General features: G+C 39.7%; 1 protein-coding gene across 4 annotated transcripts in view; it reads left to right on the top strand.

Annotated features, from left to right (window-relative positions):
* The first annotated feature begins 8,696 nt into the window (after positions 1-8,696).
* Positions 8,697-19,491, top strand: part of LOC132894135 (kelch-like protein 28) — a 49,522-nt gene continuing 38,727 nt past the window's right edge. For all 4 annotated transcript variants that reach the window (XM_060933500.1, XM_060933499.1, XM_060933498.1 and 1 more), the window contains exon 1: positions 8,697-8,812. The gene's annotated coding sequence lies outside the window, so the exon portion shown is untranslated. The remainder of the gene's footprint in view (positions 8,813-19,491) is intronic.

The following is a 19,491-nucleotide window of genomic DNA, read 5'->3' as shown; positions in this document are numbered from 1 at the left end:
AGATGAATATGTTTTATTTTATTTTATTTTTTGCTGGTGCATGTTCTCATGCAGCTTTGCCATATCTAATAGCAATGCATACTACATGATTATACCTCAAATGAAATAAGACACACAACCTTCTGATCCAAGATAATATTTCTACACCTAAGCTCAAACGAGTGTCAAAAGGTACAACACTAGAAGCAATAAGCATCGTTATAGACTAACACACGGAACAAAACTGAAATAGACCTGACCACAGGATTATACTAGATGAGACTTGTATCAGATTTACTCATACAATTACAGGAGAGAAAATGACCAGCAATGAACAGAATCCTAGAAAACAACTAATCTTTTTCATGTTTTCCTTTTCCCCAACAGACGTGATTAAATTAAGTTTTATTAAGTATTGAGTTGAAGTGGAAGTGATGTGACTAGAGATATGGATATGTGTGATATGGACGGCTTAATAAACTTTCCAATGACATATGATTCAGTATGGAGATATGCAAACTTCTGGTTTATTTCTATTAAGAGTGTAACGATCGGAATACTTTGATCCAGGCATTTGAAAGAAGGTTTTTAGGCAACAATCATAAATTGACTTTTCAATAATTCAAGGCTTGAACTCTAATGCTTTGAAAATAGTCCTTCTTGACACATTATCATGGTAGGACAACCCAGGTTTGAGTCCGACTCGTGCTCTAATTTTAAGGACTCATGACTTGACTTGGACTTGAGCACTGATGACTCGGACTTGGACTCGTGCATTAACTGCATTCGGACTCAGAAACTGGAGACGAGGATTCTGATTTTTTCTTTATTTTTTTGTAACATGCCATAATAATTTGGCATAAGATATATATATATCTACATTAACTTTTATACTAATTTCGTGCAAGAGAATGCACATTGACCGGTTCATATGTCATGTTGAGGAACCAACTAACGTTAACGGTGCTAAAATGCCTGGAGAGAACGCCCCAAGGATTGTCCACTTTGCTTATACAGACTTCTCGTGCAGTGGGAAAAAATGCACTGCTGTGTGTTCCATATGTAGAAGAACTATCGAGGAGACGACGGGGACGACCTTGAACTTCAATTGTCATTTGGCAAGACTCCACCCAGAGAAGTAAGGGACACGCTGTGTTCATTGCCCTGTTGATAGCGGGACTTGCTTGCTGAGCGATGAACTAGCTAGTGTTAAAGGACCCATGGCATGGTGGTTTGTTGATGCTTTAAACGGGCTCGTGGAGGTTTCCGGATGTTATATCCGCAGCCTTTCTCGAAATGAACCCTCGGCATGTAGATATAGCCTCCTGGGAGAAAGCCCCATTTCAGCCCTTTTCCCAGTGCGTCGTTTTGCTAATGAGAAGCATGGAGGCGGGGAAGGGTAGAGGGTGGGGGCGGGTCATGGGGGGAGGGGGAGGGGCTTGACCAAGCTGCGGGCATGCTACCTGTGTGTGAACAGTAGCAATGGCAGGTCAAGCAACAGTCCAGAGAACAGAGAGTGAGAGTGTTCGGAGTGGTAGTTTACGAACGTATAATACCCTAGGCTTGAACACGCACTCCATAACCAAAGAGGATAGAAGCAGCAACTACAGCAACATATCGCTTATCCAACAGAAGACATGCATTGCGGAGCAATAGTCAAACATAAGCTCATAAGTTACAGTCAATTTCCAGACTAAACTCAGTTTAACAGAGCATGCTGCATGCTTTTTGGTTTTGTAGCGCAGAGTACCTGGCTAACTGCAGGAAGCGGTTAGCTGCACAGCTAATGTAGCCATTGCAAGGCTAACGCACCGATTTTAAAACACGGCAAAACGACTTAACAGTTATACACTTACTTGTTCGGTGTTTGTGGCTGATGCGGCAGGGATGCTTGGTACGGACCCAGACTTCAGTGACAGTTGATGTGCAAAACCTGCCCTGTACTGTCCCAAGTTGTGGAAACATTCATCAGGAAAATGCTTCCGACAAACATACACCGTCTTAGGTAGACTCGACGGCGTATTATTGGAGTACAGTGAACCCTCGCTATAACGCGGTTCATCTTTCGCGGCTTCGCTGTTTCGCGGATTTTTTTTTTTTACAGTGCATTGTGTTCAGAACACTGAACTTCAGCGAGTGGCACAAGAATGGGACCCGTTGATGTGTTGCTCGTTACAGTTTTCAAATATAATCGAAGGTGGCATGTCTGTTTACAAGAATCTTCTTGCCCAGAAGAAAAAAGAGTGCCAACAACTACCCATAACTATGTTCTTCTCTCGGAAAAAGACACCTGCACCACAGCCTTCAGCAGAAAATGACGCTACAGCGGAGCGGAGTCAGGACGAAGAGGCACAGTCAGAGGGACTGTGAAATACGCGTGAGTCGCAATGTGTCTAACCTCGTATTCATTATTAAAAATATTATTTTACAGTATTATTACAGTATTATTATTTTAAAAGTATTAAAAACTGTCATAGTTATTTGCAAGAACGTTTTTTTTTTTATTTCTTAAACAAATGCTTTACATTTGTATTGTATAATAGTTGTAAAAAAATTAAGTTGACTATTTCACGGATTTCGCCTATCGCGGGTCCTTTTTGGAACGTAACCCCCGCGATAAACGAGGGTTCACTGTAAATAAAATTAAGCCACTGCGTCTTCAGGGGCTCTCCCGTCGGCAGTAAAAACAGACTCCTTTCTGTGTTGTCACATCCATGTACAGCGCAATTTCCATGTTTCGCTCACTTAGGTGGTGCCATGTTGTTGTGTCCTCTATGGTCTCCTCACTACAAAATTGAAGTGACGTATCTATGGTGGCAACTTTTGAGCTGGGCGGGCAATCCATACAGTGGGTGGGAATCCAGAGGGGGGGGCGTGGGGATCATCTCCCTTGCTGACGTAGTAAAGGGAAGAGCATATCAACGGGCCATTTTGACGCGCCATTCTCAAATGTTGACAAAGGGTGGGCATAGTTTGGTTTACACATTATGACAATTCTAGCCACTGGGGTGACTTAAGAAGGTCAGAGGAACTCATTTTAACGTTAAAAAACCTCAGAAAGTGAAAATTTCATGCCATGGGACCTTTAACCCTCTCTCATGCTATTTGCCCTGTTGATAGTGGGCGGGGCTTGCTGAGCAATGAACAAGCTTTATCTGTAGCCTGTTAACTAAAATGGGGCAGTAATGTTAGTCCAACGCAGTAGCAGAGACGCTTTCACATAAAGGCAGCAACAGCCACCGTCGGAGTCTTGTTCTCAGACTCGACTCGGATCAATAATGGACTCGGCTTGAAATTTTCTGTAATGACTTGGACTTGAACACCGGGGACTCGAGACTGGACTCGGACTCGAGGTTTAATGACTCGACTACAACCTCAGATTCTGCACAAAGTTGGCCACATATCAATTGAGGGCTACTGAATTGAATTGAATTGCATTGAATTGTATCATTACATTGCAGGCATTTAACAGATGCTCTTATCCAGAGTGACGTACATACAACAAGCGCAAAAGTCAGGTATAAGAAGTGCTGAACTTCTAGACAAGAAACTTCTAGTGCCAACTGAACAACTGAAAGAATCACGCTTAGTGTAATATTTTGCTGAAGTCACACCATACATGTCAACCTATACGGAATGTCCGTATTTTATACGGATTTGATTCAATAAATGTAGTATACGGGCGTATAAATAAAGTTATACGGATTCTTTAAAAAAACTTCAATATTTATTTAGAGCTATAATCAATTCCCACGATGATAAAAGAGCGCATAACATTTACAAACGTACTGTACACCACAGACAGCCAGTAAAGAGTCTTATGAAATCGCGCGTTATCTTGTGGTAGCGAGACTTCGTTCCACTTTTGATCATGCGCACACCGCATTGCGAGAATCCCGCCAACCGTGAAGTCATAGACATATAAACATAGACGCCGCCTTCTGCGTAGAATCATACGTCATCCTCGCCACCATATTGGATGTGGCAAAGTGGAGATTCTTCAACCGTCTCTGGTATAGCGTCTAGACAGTAGCCGAGAATAAAGATGCCTCATTCATGTGCTGCGTTTAACTGTCCCAACAGGTTTACCGTCCAAACGAGATCACATGGGATTACCTTTCACAGGTGAGACTGGAAAAATACTTTTCATTGTATTTGGTCATTATAACGTAATTTTACGAACAGATTTTTCTGACTTTGTGGCTAATATGAAGTCTCATGCATAATAGCCGCTCGGTGAAACCTGTCTCCAAACAACGAAGTATTTCCTTCGTAACTACGCTGATAACACTTTGTGTTTTTGTCAAACATTGGAGCTTTGTATTCATTCTGAAGGTTTATTGTTATTAATATTGAATAAAAAGTAACTGGGATATATCATTGTTAATTATCATTCAAATTTTAGGTAAATTATTTTAATTTGCATCTTATACGGATTTTATAAGGGAAATACGGATTTTGGAGGTTGGTTATACAGGTTTGATTGACCAAAGATTGACATGTATGTCACACCACTCAGCAAACAGCCAAGAAAAAACAATTCAACCATACAAATGAGCTGACAAAGTACAACTACATAGAGAAAAATAAAACTCAGACGGCTCACCCCAGGCTAGATAGTACACAGCCTGGGTTGGTCAAGACCGATATGCAGTTACAATTACAAGTATCGTATAGAGCGGCGGCTACAATTATCGACAGCTTAACGATCTTTTGGCCATTGCAAACGTAGAAAAGACTTTCAATACATAAATTGTGCATGAATAATTACTCAAACTTCCACTGAAAAAAAAAGAGTTGATTCCCGAATACTTAGCATATCGGATCACGTGACACTGTTCCACAATTATCGACATCCAGATGATTATTTCTAGAAAAATAATCGGTATGTGGTATTAAATTAACAAAACATAGTTTGTATTTAAAATTTGCTTTACACAGACTTACTGTATATTTAGTACAAAATATCTTTTTTATATAAATATATCAATGTCGGTGCTGACGTAAATGAGGAATTAATTCTAATGTTTGTAACAAATAAACTGATGATGTTTAACCTGCATCAGAAAATCTTTTTGTTCCACTTTCTACCCACTTTCTAAGTATTTTCATAGATCACATTTTGTTAATCGTTCGTCGTTGTTTGTATTAATTTCTAGTTTTGTAGTTTACCAATAAATGTCAACAGGCGATTGAGATTGTAACCACGTGAAAATCCAGGTCAAAAGTCGCATGTCATTCCTCGAACCAAAATATAAAATGTCTACTGATATTGTAATATGTGGTCGATATTTACAACAAACTGTAAAAAAAAAAATTCTGAATGGAATAGAAAAATCTGAATATTTCAAGCATATAATTTTTTATATGCTCGGAATTTAATTCTGGTCTAATTCTATTTATCACAATATGATTCCAAATACTCTATAAACATTCCATTCTGTTATGAATCAGAAAAAAAAATCACAGCACTTTTTTTTTAAACTACTTAATCTACTTCAACAGTGTTACACAAAGATCGATCCATAACAGTTGTAAATGTCACTTAATTCCACAGGGTGTCGATAATGATGGACACCGGTGAAAGTGATCAATATTATCGACACCTCACACACGTGACTTCTCAAACGCGCGTTTAGATACAAAATGGCGACTGTCAAATGAAAGCGTAAGAAACAAAGTAGGTTTCGACAAGGATGTCATGAAATATCAGTAAATTTGAGAAGTAAAAACATGCCCATGATCTTTCCACCATGCTTACCTGCGATGATAACGTCCGGATTTTTATCAAATTGCTGATCGTGCTAAAAAAAATTCCATCTCAGGTAACGAGCTGTATCATCAGATGACAAGATTGAATGGCGAGGCGGGTCTTCGAGTTGATTAATTAACCAATAATAAGTGTTGTAACTGAAACTCACCTTTTGTAAAATTGTTTTTATTGGTAAATCAGAAAAGGTGTCGATAATTATGGACTGTTGATAATTGTAGCCGCTGCTCGAGTATCGAAACAGATTCAGTAGTATGGTTAAAAAATCAAATCGTTGCAATCCTAATGAGGATGGGTTCCCTTTTGAGTCTGGTTCCTCTCGAGGTTTCTTCCTCGTGTCGTCTGAGGGAGTTTTTCCTCACCACCAGGCTTGATCATCAGAAATAAGTAAATTTAGGGATAAATTAGCACATGTTTAAAGTCTTTAATTTTCTGTAAAGCTGCTTTGCGACAATGTCTGTTGTTAAAAGTGCAATACGAATAAACTTGACTTGTATTGTCTGAAGGTTTTACACCCCTAATTCCTCACTTAATGTTTGGAGCAAGCGTGGCATGGTGGTGTAGTAGTTAGCACTGTTGCCTCACAGCAAGAAGGTCCTGGGTTCGAGCCCAGTGGCCTACAAGGGCCTTTCTGTGCGGAGTTTGCATGTTCTCCCCGAGTCTGCATGGGTTTCCTCCAAGTGCTCCAGTCTCTCCCATGGTCCAAAGACATGCAGGTTAGGCTAATTCTTCTTCTTCTGGCTGCTCCCAATTAGGGGTCGCCACAGCGGATCTTTCTTCTCCATTGCTCCCTGTCTTCCGCATCCTTCTCGACCACACCTGCCACTTTCATGTCCTCTCTCACCATGCCCATGTATCTCCTCTTTGGCCTTCCTCGTTTTCGTTTGCCTGGCAGCTCCATCCTCAACATTCTCCTTCCCACATGCTCTGCATCTCTTCTCAGGATGTGCCCATACCATCTCAGTCTCATCTCTCTTCGCTTAATTCCCAAGCTCTCCACATGTGCTGTCCCTCTGATGTGCTTGTTCCTTATCCTGTCCAACCTCCCATCGCTAACCTTAACATCCTCAACTCCGCCATGTCCAACTTTGCCTCCTGTCTCTTCATTAAGGGTACGGTCTCCAATCCATACATCACAGCTGGTCTCACTACTGTCTTATACATCTTACCTTTCACTTTTGCTGGGACTTTCCTGTCACAAACGACTCCAGAAATCCTTCTCCAACTGCTCCACCCTGCCTGCATTCTCTTTCTCACCTCACTATCACAGCCCCCATTTTCCTGCACCCTAGGTTGGGCTAATTGGTGGCTCTAAATTGACCGTAGGCGTGAGTGTGAATGTGAGTGTGAATGGTTGTTTGTGTCCCTGTGTCAGCCCTGCCGACTTGTCCAGGGTGTACGCCGCCTCTCGCCCATAGGCTCCAGCTTGCCTGCGACCCCGTAGAACAGGATAGGCGGCTAGACATGATGGATGGATCTAATCTCATCTCATTATCTCTAGCCGCTTTATCCTGTTCTACAGGGTCGCAGACAAGCTGGAGCCTATCCCAGCTGACTACGGGCGAAAGGCGGGGTACACCCTGGACAAGTCGCCAGGTCATCACAGGACACATAAACGCAGACAACCATTCACACCTACGGTCAATTTAGAGTCACCAGTTAACCTAACCTGCATGTCTTTGGACTGTCGGGGAAACCGGAGCACCCGGAGGAAACCCACGCGGACACGGGGAGAACATGCAAACTCCGCACAGAAAGGCTCGAACCCGGACCTTCTTTCTGTGAGGCGACAGCGCTAACCACTACACCACCTGGATGGATGGCAGTGAAAAAGAAAGAACATACTTGTGTTGCCATGTTCCTTTCCCAGCAGGTTTTTTTTTTTTTGGCAATCTGTTTATTGATGAAAACCAGAGTGATACAGAGGGTAAAGTAGACATTGTCTACTAAGACAAAGATAGTAAAAAGCAGTTTCCACCTTATTTCCTTTTATAAAACATAGAACAGCAATAAACAATACCATAAAGTAAATTTCAAGCCAAGAAAAGAATAAAAAAATAAAGTAAAATAATAATAATTTGGGGAAACAAGGATTTAAAAAAAAATAAAAATAAATAATAATAATAATAACAACAACAACAACAATAATAATTGAATAAGCCCAGGTATTCAAGAGCAGCTTCATATGTACTAGACCTACACACTCAAAAAGATCATGGGAAGGTAACATAAGCTATGTGGATTCAGCCTTTAGTTCTTTTAACTTATCAAAATGCAGGGTTTTTTTTTAAACTGATAATGCTCTTCATGGGGGCGGCACGGTGGTGTAGTGGTTAGCGCTGTCGCCTCACAGCGAGAAGGTCCGGGTTCGAGCCCCGTGGCCGGCGAGGGCCTTTCTGTGTGGAGTTTGCATGTTCTCCCCGTGTCCGCGTGGGTTTCCTCCGGGTGCTCCGGTTTCCCCCACAGTCCAAAGACATGCAGGTTAGGTTAACTGGTGACTCTAAATTGACCGTAGGTGTGAATGTGAGTGTGAATGGTTGTCTGTGTCTATGTGTCAGCCCTGTGATGACCTGGCGACTTGTCCAGGGTGTACCCCGCCTTTCGCCCGTAGCCAGCTGGGATAGGCTCCAGCTTGCCTGCGACCCTGTAGAAGGATAAAGCGGCTAGAGATAATGAGATGAGATGAGAGACTCCAAATCACTTCAGTAATTTGGCTGATCTGGATGAGGTAGGGGTGTCTGCTCAATCCCAGGCATGGAAATGTCATTCTGTAAAACACTGATCATGAGAGTGAAGAAGAAAAAACATTGAGAAATCATAAAAATGAGTGAGATTATACACGTGGCATGGCTGTGTTCAGTGATGATGCGGGTTCTCATGTTTGTGTGACGATTTTTTTTTTTTTTTGGTGTTCTGTGGTACCGGAAGTGACGCAGGGAGGGTGAACCTCCTTTCTGTGTTTGTTTTGCAGACAGACGCTGGAGGCTTCTTCCTACTCAGTGGTGCCGTGTAAGACCTCCACTATCGCAGGACATCTCGCTCAGTCAGCCGCCTTGGACACAGGTACTCACCGCCATTTCATTCACACAGAGTATTTGAGAAGAGAAGCAAACAGAACAGAAGAGAGCTCGACTAGCTGTGTTGCTAACGCTAGTGCATGTAGCCTAGCAGTGTTTATTTTTAGCAACAGTTGTAGCTAGCGTGTTAGCAGCCTAATTTTAGCCGCCTAGCTAAAGTTAACTTGGATGTTATTCATACTCAGAATTCAGACAGGTGATTTTGTTTGGCCTTTGTGGATATTTACTGTTAATGCTCTTATTTATTTTGAAGTGATAACACTATTTTTTTTTTTCAGCTAACTGTAATTACGTTCCCTAAGTTCTAGTCAATATTTTTGATTTCTTACGAATGTGGAAAATTATATCGAAATTATTTTTTTAATTCAAGCCTTTGTCTCAGAACAAATGTATTTAAATTAAAAAAAAAAAAAAAACCCTGTCAGAGTTTGGAAACCTGATTTCCGGTTTGTATTTGGATTGGCTTCTTGTCAGTCATGTTATAGCCACGCCCCCAACCCTTCTTCAATCTTCATGATCCTCATGAATATTGATCAAGTCAAGTCAACTTTATTGTCAAATATGTTATACATGCTCGACATACAGCACAGATGAAATATCAGTCCTCTCTGACCCACGGTGCAAACAGGCAATGCAATAAATAAAAATAGAATAATTGAAAAAACAAACAATATAAACAGTATAAACACTCTAGATAGGAACTAGACGTAGACTAAACACTCATATATATATATATATATATATATATATATATATATATATATATATATTTGATTGATTGATTACTTTATTCTGAACAATAAAGAAGAAAGATATAAAAATAAAAAATTTTAAATAAAAAATACAATAATCAGGGCGGCACGGTGGTGTAGTGGTTAGCGCTGTCGCCTCACAACAAGAAGGTCCTGGGTTCGAGCCCCGGGGCCGGCGAGGGCCTTTCTGTGTGGAGTTTGCATGTTCTCCCCGTGTCCGCGTGGGTTTCCTCCGGGTGCTCCGGTTTCCCCCACAGTCCAAAGACATGCAGGTTAGGTTAACTGGTGACTCTAAATTGACCGTAGGTGTGAATGTGAGTGCGAATGGTTGTCTGTGTCTATGTGTCAGCCCTGTGATGACCTGGCGACTTGTCCAGGGTGTACCCCGCCTTTCGCCCGTAGTCAGCTGGGATAGGCTCCAGCTTGCCTGCGACCCTGTAGAAGGATAAAGCGGCTAGAGATAATGAGATGAGAATACAATAATCAAAACATCATCATAAACAAACAGAATAGCGTAGCCACAAGGCAATAACATAATGTTCAGAAAGGATTAAGAAGTAATAACTTATCCAATCCTGACCCTCTATACCACCTCTAATGAAATGTCACTTTCCACCATAATAAACTATATATACAAAAGAAAACAAAAGCAATAAGCAAAAAAGAAAACATACCAACATACCAAAACATACCGACATGGTATAATATCGACCAAATCAAATCATATATACAGATACTTATGCATATATACACACATACAGTACATATATACAGTACATACATATACACATACCTATAACTATACATTAAATACAAGAATACCAGTCACAGACTTACTCTCAATTTCATCATCACCTATATAGTCTGCCTGTCCTCATTCTCATATATTTTTATTAACATGTTTTTATATAATTTTTTAAACAGTTTTATGTTGGTGCTATTTTTGAGTTCGTTTTCCAGACCATTCCACAATTTCACCCCACAGACTGTTATGCACATACTTTTCAGAGTTGTTCTAACATTTACTCTCTTAAAATTCATTTCCCCTCTCAGGTTATACCCACCCTGCCTTTCTGTAAACGTATTTTGTACCTCACCCGGAAGAAGGTTATGTCTTGCTTTATACATAATTTGTGCAGTCTTGTGTTTAACCAGATCCGTGAATTTCAGAGTGTGTGCTTTTACGAATAATGCGTTTGTATGCTCAAGATATCCCGTATTATTGACAATTCTTATTGCTCTTTTTTGTAATGTGCATAACGGCTGCAGGTTAGATTTGTAGGTATTACCCCATATCTCCACACAGTAGCTCAGATATGGAAGTATGAGTGCATTATACAGAGTATGTAGTGATTTATAGTCCAGAATGTGTCTTGATTTCCCCAAAATTGCAGTAATCTTTGCTATTTTTGCTTTAACATGATTAATATGCGGTTTCCAGCAGACTTTATGATCAACAATCACATATATATACATACACACACACTAGGGGTGGGTATTGCCAAGGACCTCACGATACTGGAGTCACGATACGATACGCATCACGATACAATATTGCGATATATTGCGATATTCTACATAGTTCACTGAAAAATGTAAACTGCATTATGCATCTTAAAATCCGAGTTGTATGTACATCAGATGATAGTGATAATTCATGGGACAAACTGAGTCAAAACAATGTAATTCAAATTATCCATGCCATTTTATTGTAACTATACAAGCGCAAGTTACAACATATTTGCAGGAACAACACACTGTCTGAAACACACTGAAAAGTGCAGTGGGCATCTTCGTCTCCCTGAGCACAATTATGAAACAAAGTGCAGTGTGGGTCAGTGTCCACACACTGAAACTGAATTGAAACCTCAGTGAATCATGTTTCTTCTGAACTTTGAGTAAATACTCAAAATAAAATGCAGTGTCTCACACACACTAAAATTGAAAATGCAAAATAAAGTGCAGCTTCTTGCCTTTGGCCTTAAATGACAAAATTAAGTTCACAGTTACAGTAAGTCACACATCACTGAAGTAGACGGGAGGACTTTGGCGCTGTCCAGTGTAGTTTGCTTCGGGTCGGGTTTCGGTGGCTCCGGCTGAGCTAATATGTCGGGGTGGTGTCGTGCTAAGTAAGTTCGCAAGTTTGTTGTGTTACCTGAATATCTAATTGGAGCGAAACAGGTTTTGCAAAGTGCGTACTCTTTGTCCAGCTCACTGTTTTTTTTTTTTCTCCTTTCCTTTGGAATCCAAAGTGCCTCCAAACATCTGCCTTAAAGTTCGGCGGCGTCTCTAGGTTTACGTTAACAGCCATGCTTGCTTGGTTTTTTTTCCTCACTGCAACCACCGGGAAAAAAAGAGAAGACGAAGAGTGCCTTGCAGTGAGGTAGCGGCACAGCGACACCTTGCGGAGCGGAGATGCGGAAGTCGGACTGGATTTACAACCCGTCTGAAACATGATTTATTATTTGAAAAAAATATAGATATTCAAATTGAGTATCGATATTGAATCGGAAGACAAAGTATCGCGATATATCGCCGTATCTATATTTTTGCCCACCCCTAATATATATATACACATATATACACACGGTGCGATTTGTCGAAAAACCAGAAGGGGGGAAGGTTTTTTTTTTTTTTTAAAATCATGAAAGGTCACAAAATTAAGGTAACAATAGGCTAACAGCTCAATAACATCCGATGATATCAAATGAATAACACTAAATGAAAACGAACACTAAACCAGAGATAGTACAGTAAATTCATCTTCCTATCTCTCTGACTAAATACACGAACACTAACACAACAAAGTTCGCATTGCTTGTCGCGTTGCTGTGATGTTTCTCTCCCTCCGGATTAAATGGACAGTGACTCGAAAATCACTAAAATACATGATTACTAAATGAACAGTTTGCTCTGATGAGTTTGTTCACATTGTGCGCAGCTTTCCGATTTAAACTGTTTTTTTCTCATCCTTATACTTCCTGTTTCATGGACTGTAACGGATTTGCTTATTTAGTAATTTTAATACAGAATTTACTTTGAAATTATAATCAGACACTCCAACGCCCCCCCTAAAGAAAAAGGCGGCATCCGCCAAAAGGCGCGCTGTTTGCATCCCTGCACATACATTGATACATTGTAGATAATAACAATATCTTTGCGTTCTATGAGAACGCAAAGATATTGTTATTATCTACAATGTATCTATTTGCTGGGGACGTTCGTGAACATCAGACTGCCACTTCGGGTCATTTTGAAAGTGAGTGCAATGTAGACCATAGAAAACTGTGTCACAACATGCCTGTCGTGTCAACTTTTTTTTTTTGGTTTGTTTGTTTAATTGACGGGGTTGTCCCCGAGGATTTTTTTTCAGCAGAGATAAAAACCAGAGAGGGGGATGATCCCCCCCCCCCCATCCCCCCCAGCAAATCGCACCCAGTACACACACACACACACACACACACACACACACACACACACATAAATTGGTTCAAATAAACAAACAGTCCAGGGCACTTGAGGTATAGCAGGTAAACATGAAATAAGCAGTATAAACAAACTAGCAGCTGTTAAGATGAGGTAGTGCGGAATAGTGCAAATGAGGAAGTTTCAGGTTTATTATTGTTATAACTTGTTGAATATCCGAATGCGGGTTCGAGTTAGTCATGTCATAAGACAGGGCTCAAGTTGAAAGGAAATTTACTTGTCCGAATGTGAAGTTGACTTGTCTGAAGAAATATATTTGAGAAAAAAACCCCACAAACTATTTGTAACCCAACAATCTTTATGGCATTTGTTTCCGAATTCACAACATATGCATAATATCTATGAATCAAAAGTAATCAATACTTGATGTACTGAGGCAAAAGTTCAAAAATATAGTAAAACAGACGGATTCGCCAATTATTATGCTGAAGTTCAGAAGCAGTATATTCCAATAGAGTAGAAATTATGAACATAAAATTAAGAACAAAATAACGATACTATGAGATCCAGAACACTAACCATTATTTATATATATATATATATATATATATATATATATATATATATATATATATATATATTAGGGCTGTAACGATATATGAATCGAAATCGCGATACGCAGAGCCATGATCCGTATCGCGATACAAGAAGGCAGAATCGCGGTACACCCTTTCAAACTTCTCCTCAGCCCAAAAACAGAGGCGCTTCCAAACTTCAATTTATGAATACTTTACTTTTTATTTAAATTACATTTTAAACTTACTTAAATTACTTTTATTTTTTTATATCTATTAGTAAGTCGTTTTTTCGCCGACCTGCGACAATCTTCTGCGAGTCACGCAACGTCCACACTCGCCACTGGCAGAGCATTCGTTTCTTTTAAGCGGTCGCCATTCTGGTTGCGACGCGGGGAGCGAATCTGTAAACAAGCAGCTCATTGGCTGGCTAGGTGTGCCACAAGCCAATCACAATCACTTGACCGGAAAGGCATGCAGTGTTGCCAGATTGGGCAGGTTTAGGTGCTTTTTGGCTGGTTTTGAACATATTTTGGGGTGGAAAACGTTAGCAATATCTGGCAACACTGAAGGCATGTCTGCTTGGGCGGAAGCCTTCTGCGGCAGTTACATTTTGACACGCGAGCAATGTTTCACCATAAAAATTCCGTAATTTCCATCTGTTTTCCGCGATCACAGAAAATCATTGGCCCTATGAGAGTGAGACAGTGAGAGAGCCACCCCCCCCAAAAAAAAATCTTAACGGATTTACACGATTTGGAAAAATGACTTTTTCAGAACCGAAAAAAACAGAGCTTCCGGCTCAACAGTATTATTTTGAGAAATAAAACAGTCTTTGGATATACATTTGTTCATTTTTGCATACATATTACTCATTCTCTGCAGTGGTATGAATTATTTGTTATTAAATAGTTAATGTAAGTAAATGTTAATAAGTCAAATTTATTACTTTTAAAAAACATTTTTTAAAAAATCGTGGGCGTATCGAATCGTGGGTCAAAAATCGCGATACGAATCGAATCGTGAGTTGGGTGTATCGTTACAGCCCTTCTATATACACACACAGATCAGTACTCTGCAGTTCAGTAACAAATCACAAAAAATAACATTATCATAAAATTTATGACTTGATGAGATATCACTAGTTTGGACAAGAGAAACAAATAATGCTACAAATAAAAACAACTGATAACAAAATTGACTGATTAATACTGTAAATCACTTATTATACACTGAAATCTAGTTATCAAATGACAAGATAATATATCTTATGAAAACCTCCACACCTTTATTGACTCACAGATGAATGGATACAAATAGTGTTTATTCATCTTCATCTATCAACCCTTGAGTTCTGCTCCATCAATTGGACTCCATCAATCATTAATTTATTTATGAGAAATTGAAAACCAGAAAATTAGTTACGGTATATATATTTTCATTTTTAAATTATTAATTTTGAATATATATCCTCCACTGATTAATTGTCTAATTATTCAGTGTATGGTATTTAATGGTCAAAAAAAGAATTTCAAATAATCCATAATTATATCTAAATTATAGAGCCCTATGTTTCAAATTCCTAAACTCCCATTACCAATTAGTTAATTAATACAGCCGGCAACCTAATTAGCAGCCATTTGACAGCTTGGTATTTCATAGATAACTTTCCCCACTCCTACCTCACTCCCTGTCAATCCACACGCATGCAGGCGCACATTCCCCGCCAGCACACGCTCGGCTATATAATGAACACCATCAACAACAATTCAAAGATTTGGAAATTACCATATACTCAACGTAAATATACAGTTGGATAATGATCCCGCCAACAGAAATGTCAACAAATCCACGTGTTTAACACGATTAAAACCAGTCATAAACGACCGTTTACTTTTCAGCTCAAATACACGAAGTGGTATTGGTCGGTTTCGCAAGTGGAATATTGCGCATGCGCACATCGCTCTTTCCGAATAGAAACATCCGGTGATTCATCAAAACAATATGCTGAGTGAGATGCTTCGGAAATCATGTGAATAAACTGATAAATTTGATATGTAACCCGAATATCGGCGTATTTTGGCACTTGTCCGATCGGACAAGTAACTGAGACGATGAACTTGTCCGACATGAATTATCACTTGTTCCGGACAAGCGTTAATGTCGAGCCCTGTAAGAGAGAGTCCTTGCTCATGCAACCTCGAGCTGAACCACTGTAGGGCGGAGTTTTGGCAAAGGGCCATGCCTATATTTCCTGTCCACAAAGCTCCGCCCCCAAACCTCATTGACTGGTGATTTTTGAACTGTTCAATGATTTCTGAGGCTGTGATGTGGTGTTGGGGGTGTGTCTATAAAATGATTGACAAGAGGCCAAGCCAAATACAGAACAAACACGCACACCAGTCCAGAAGGCAGGTTTCCAAACTGGTTGGATGGTTGGTTCTCTATCTACAGTGGTGCTTGAAAGTTTGTGAAAGCTTTTTGAATTTTCTATATTTCTGCATAAATAGGACCTAAAACAACATCAGATTTTCACCCAAGTCTTAAAAGTAGATAAAGAGAACCCAGTTAAACAAATGAGACAAAAATATTATACTTGGTCATTTATTTATTGAGGAAAATGATTCAATATTACATATCTGTGAGTGGCAAAAGTATGTGAACCTTTGCTTTCAGTATCTGGTGTGACCCCCTTGTGCAGCAATAACTGCAACTAAACGTTTGCGGTAACTGTTGATCAGTCCTGCACACCGGCTTGGAGGAATTTTAGCTCATTCCTCCGTACAGAACAGCTTCAACTCTGGGATGTTGGTGGGTTTCCTCACATGAACTGCTCGCTTCAGGTCCTTCCACAACATTTCGATTGGATTAAAGTCAGGACTTTGACTTGGCCATTCCAAAACATTAACTTTATTCTTCTTTAACCATTCTTTGGTAGAACAACGTGTGTGCTTAGGGTCGTTGTCTTGCTGCATGACCCACCTTCTCTTGAGAGTCAGTTCATGGACAGATATCGTGACATTTTCCTTTAGAATTCACTGGTATAATTCAGAATTCATTGTTCCATCAATGATGGCAAGCCGTCCTGGCCCAGATGGAGCAAAACAGGTCCAAACCATGATACTACCACCACTATGTTTCACAGATGGGATAAGGTTCTTATGCTGGAATGCAGTGTTTTCCTTTCTCCAAACATAACGCTTCTCATTTAAACCAAAAAGTTCTATTTTGGTCTCATCTGTCCACAAAACATTTTTCCAGTAGCCTTCTGGCTTGTCCACATGATCTTTAGCAAACTGCAGACGAGCAGCAGTGTTCTTTTTGGAGAGCAGTGGCTTTCTCCTTGCAACCCTACCATGCACGCCATTGTTGTTCAGTGTTCTCCTGACGGTGGACTCATGAACATTAACATTAGCCAATGTGAGAGAGGCCTTCAGTTGCTTAGAAGTTACCCTGGGGTCCTTTGTGACTTCGCTGACTATTACATGCCTTGCTCTTGGAGTGATCTTTGTTGGTCGACCACTCCTGGGGAGGGTAACAATGGTCTTGAATTTCCTCCATTTGTACACAGTCTGTCTGACTGTGGATTGGTGGAGTCCAAACTCTTTAGAGATGGTGTTATAACCTTTTCCAGCCTGATGAGCATCAACAACACTTTTTCTGAGGTCTTCCGAAATCTCCTTTGTTTGTGCCATGATACACTTCCACAAACGTGTTGTGAAGATCAGACTTTGATAGATCCCTGTTCTTTAAATAAAACAGGGTGCCCACTCACACCTGATTGTCATCCCATTGATTGAAAACACCTGACTCTAATTTCACCTTCAAATTAACTGCTAATCCTAGAGGTTCACATACTTGTTACCACTCACAGATATGTAATATTGGATCATTTTCCTCAATAAATAAATGACCAAGTATAATATTTTTGTCTCATTTGTTTAACTGAGTTCTCTTTATCTACTTTTAGGACTTGTGTGAAAATCTGATGTTGTTTTAGGTCATATATATGCAGAAATATAGAAAATTCTAAAGGGTTCACAAACTTTCAAGCATCTATCTGTCCTGACAAGAACAACACATTTTATGACACAATCTGTTGTTGAACGTGGCCAGAGTTTTGCATTTGAATGATATGCATTTTTATTTTAAAAAGTAATAAATGTCGCTTATTTCAATTTCATCTGTCACCATTAATAGCTTCATAGATTTACGTTATCTTTGAATAACCTAACGTCTGCTGCAATATAAACGTTAGGAACGACAACTTTTTAAAAAGATTTTCATTCAGTGTCGTATGATCATCGTTTTTCAGAGCTGCAATCCCAACAGCAGTGGGATTCTCTGTTGACACACGGGCCTGGGTGAAGGAGGAGCCCACGCAAACAGTCCTGTCATATTCTGTCCTGGACAGTTAGAACCCTCTGTGACCCCTTTACAGTGATGCAATATAAAGGGCACACGAACCTTTTTGAACATTGTTAATTGTAGGGTCGGTACAGAATGTGGCATGTTTTATGCCGTAAACGCCTTAAGGCTCGTGCACGCTAAATGGTTTTATCTCCGATTTCCAAATCACCGGCTCATTCTCATGTAGTCTGAACAGTTCTCCAGTGTGATTATTTTATTTTTTTTCTTGAGGCTTCAGTATTTTGAAGCATGTTTGATTTTCTCAGTGAAGAATTGCTCAGCGTGACTAGTAGCAAGAACAGCACTGAGAAACAGCCAATGAGAATAAAGAGGAAATTAGATTCATCTGCTGTAATGGTAGCAGATCCCTGAATCCAGTTTCCTGTCTTTTTGTATTTGTTTGTATGCGAGAGGGCCAAATGGTTATTAGGAATCAGGGCTTTGAACCAGAATTTTTTTCCTATTGGTTCGTTCCGAACAGAAACGGAATTTTAACGTTTCCGGTTTTGGGTTCCACCATTAAATAGCTGTTCCCGAACCGGTTAGAACAAAAAAATTTCGTTCCCGGAATGGTTAATTACGTTCCCTGCCAGCTGTTTAACAAATGGCTATAAAATTATGTCTCTGTCTCATCCAGCTTAAGCCAAATGTAGGCTAATTCTATTACAACCTTCATTAAATAAGACAAGAAATAATTCAAAACAATTATTTCAAATGTTGGCGATTTGGATTCTCAGTATGTCTTCCCATCTACACAAACAGAAAAAGTGCCAAAAATGAAAGATAATTCGTTTAGTGCGTTACCAAAGGCTAGTCAGGCCCTGTGCATTGATAGGCTAACAGAGGTTAACGTCATTTAATGTTCGCGAGCCTCTCATTAACGTGGACAAATATATTGATATCGTGTTTGAAATTGATGTTTTTGAATAACGATAGACTGCAACATTTACCTCTTATTTAAGATGTGGAGATGTGATAGTAGTCCACCCTCCCACTCTCTCCATTCAGTCAGCGAACGTCACACAGGAAGTGAACCCCAGCGGGTCATAGAAACTTGCGCAGGAGAAGAATGACTTTTTTTATTTGTAGGCTACGGAAACTTTGAGGAACGAAATAAAAACTGGTATTAACCGGTTACCATTATTTTTAATAAGCGTTTCTGTTCCGGAACATAAAAAATAATAAAGTTTCTGGTTTCGTTTCTGTTCCATGTGAAATAGAAAAAGTTTCCGGTTTTCGTTCCTTGAACCGGTTCAAAGCCCTGTTAGGAATAGCAAAAATGAAAACAGACGTCGCATGATTCCTAGTAAGGCAAAGTTTAAAAAAAATAAAAGTGACTACTTTTTTTTTTTTTAATCACTGTACCTCCAGTTCTCTTTGCAGAACAGACAACTCTCACTGCCCATGTCTCCTCAACCAATATTTCCTTAATATTCTCTTATTTGTCTTTCTGCTTATTTCTGTCCAACAGAAGCTTGCAGAGAGATGGCTCAGTTACTATG

The sequence above is a fragment of the Neoarius graeffei genome, chromosome 11 (assembly GCF_027579695.1).
Source record: "Neoarius graeffei isolate fNeoGra1 chromosome 11, fNeoGra1.pri, whole genome shotgun sequence".
NCBI classification, from domain to species: domain Eukaryota; kingdom Metazoa; phylum Chordata; class Actinopteri; order Siluriformes; family Ariidae; genus Neoarius; species Neoarius graeffei.
Note: the sequence above shows the minus strand (reverse complement) of the source record. Positions and strands in the feature narration are given on the sequence as shown.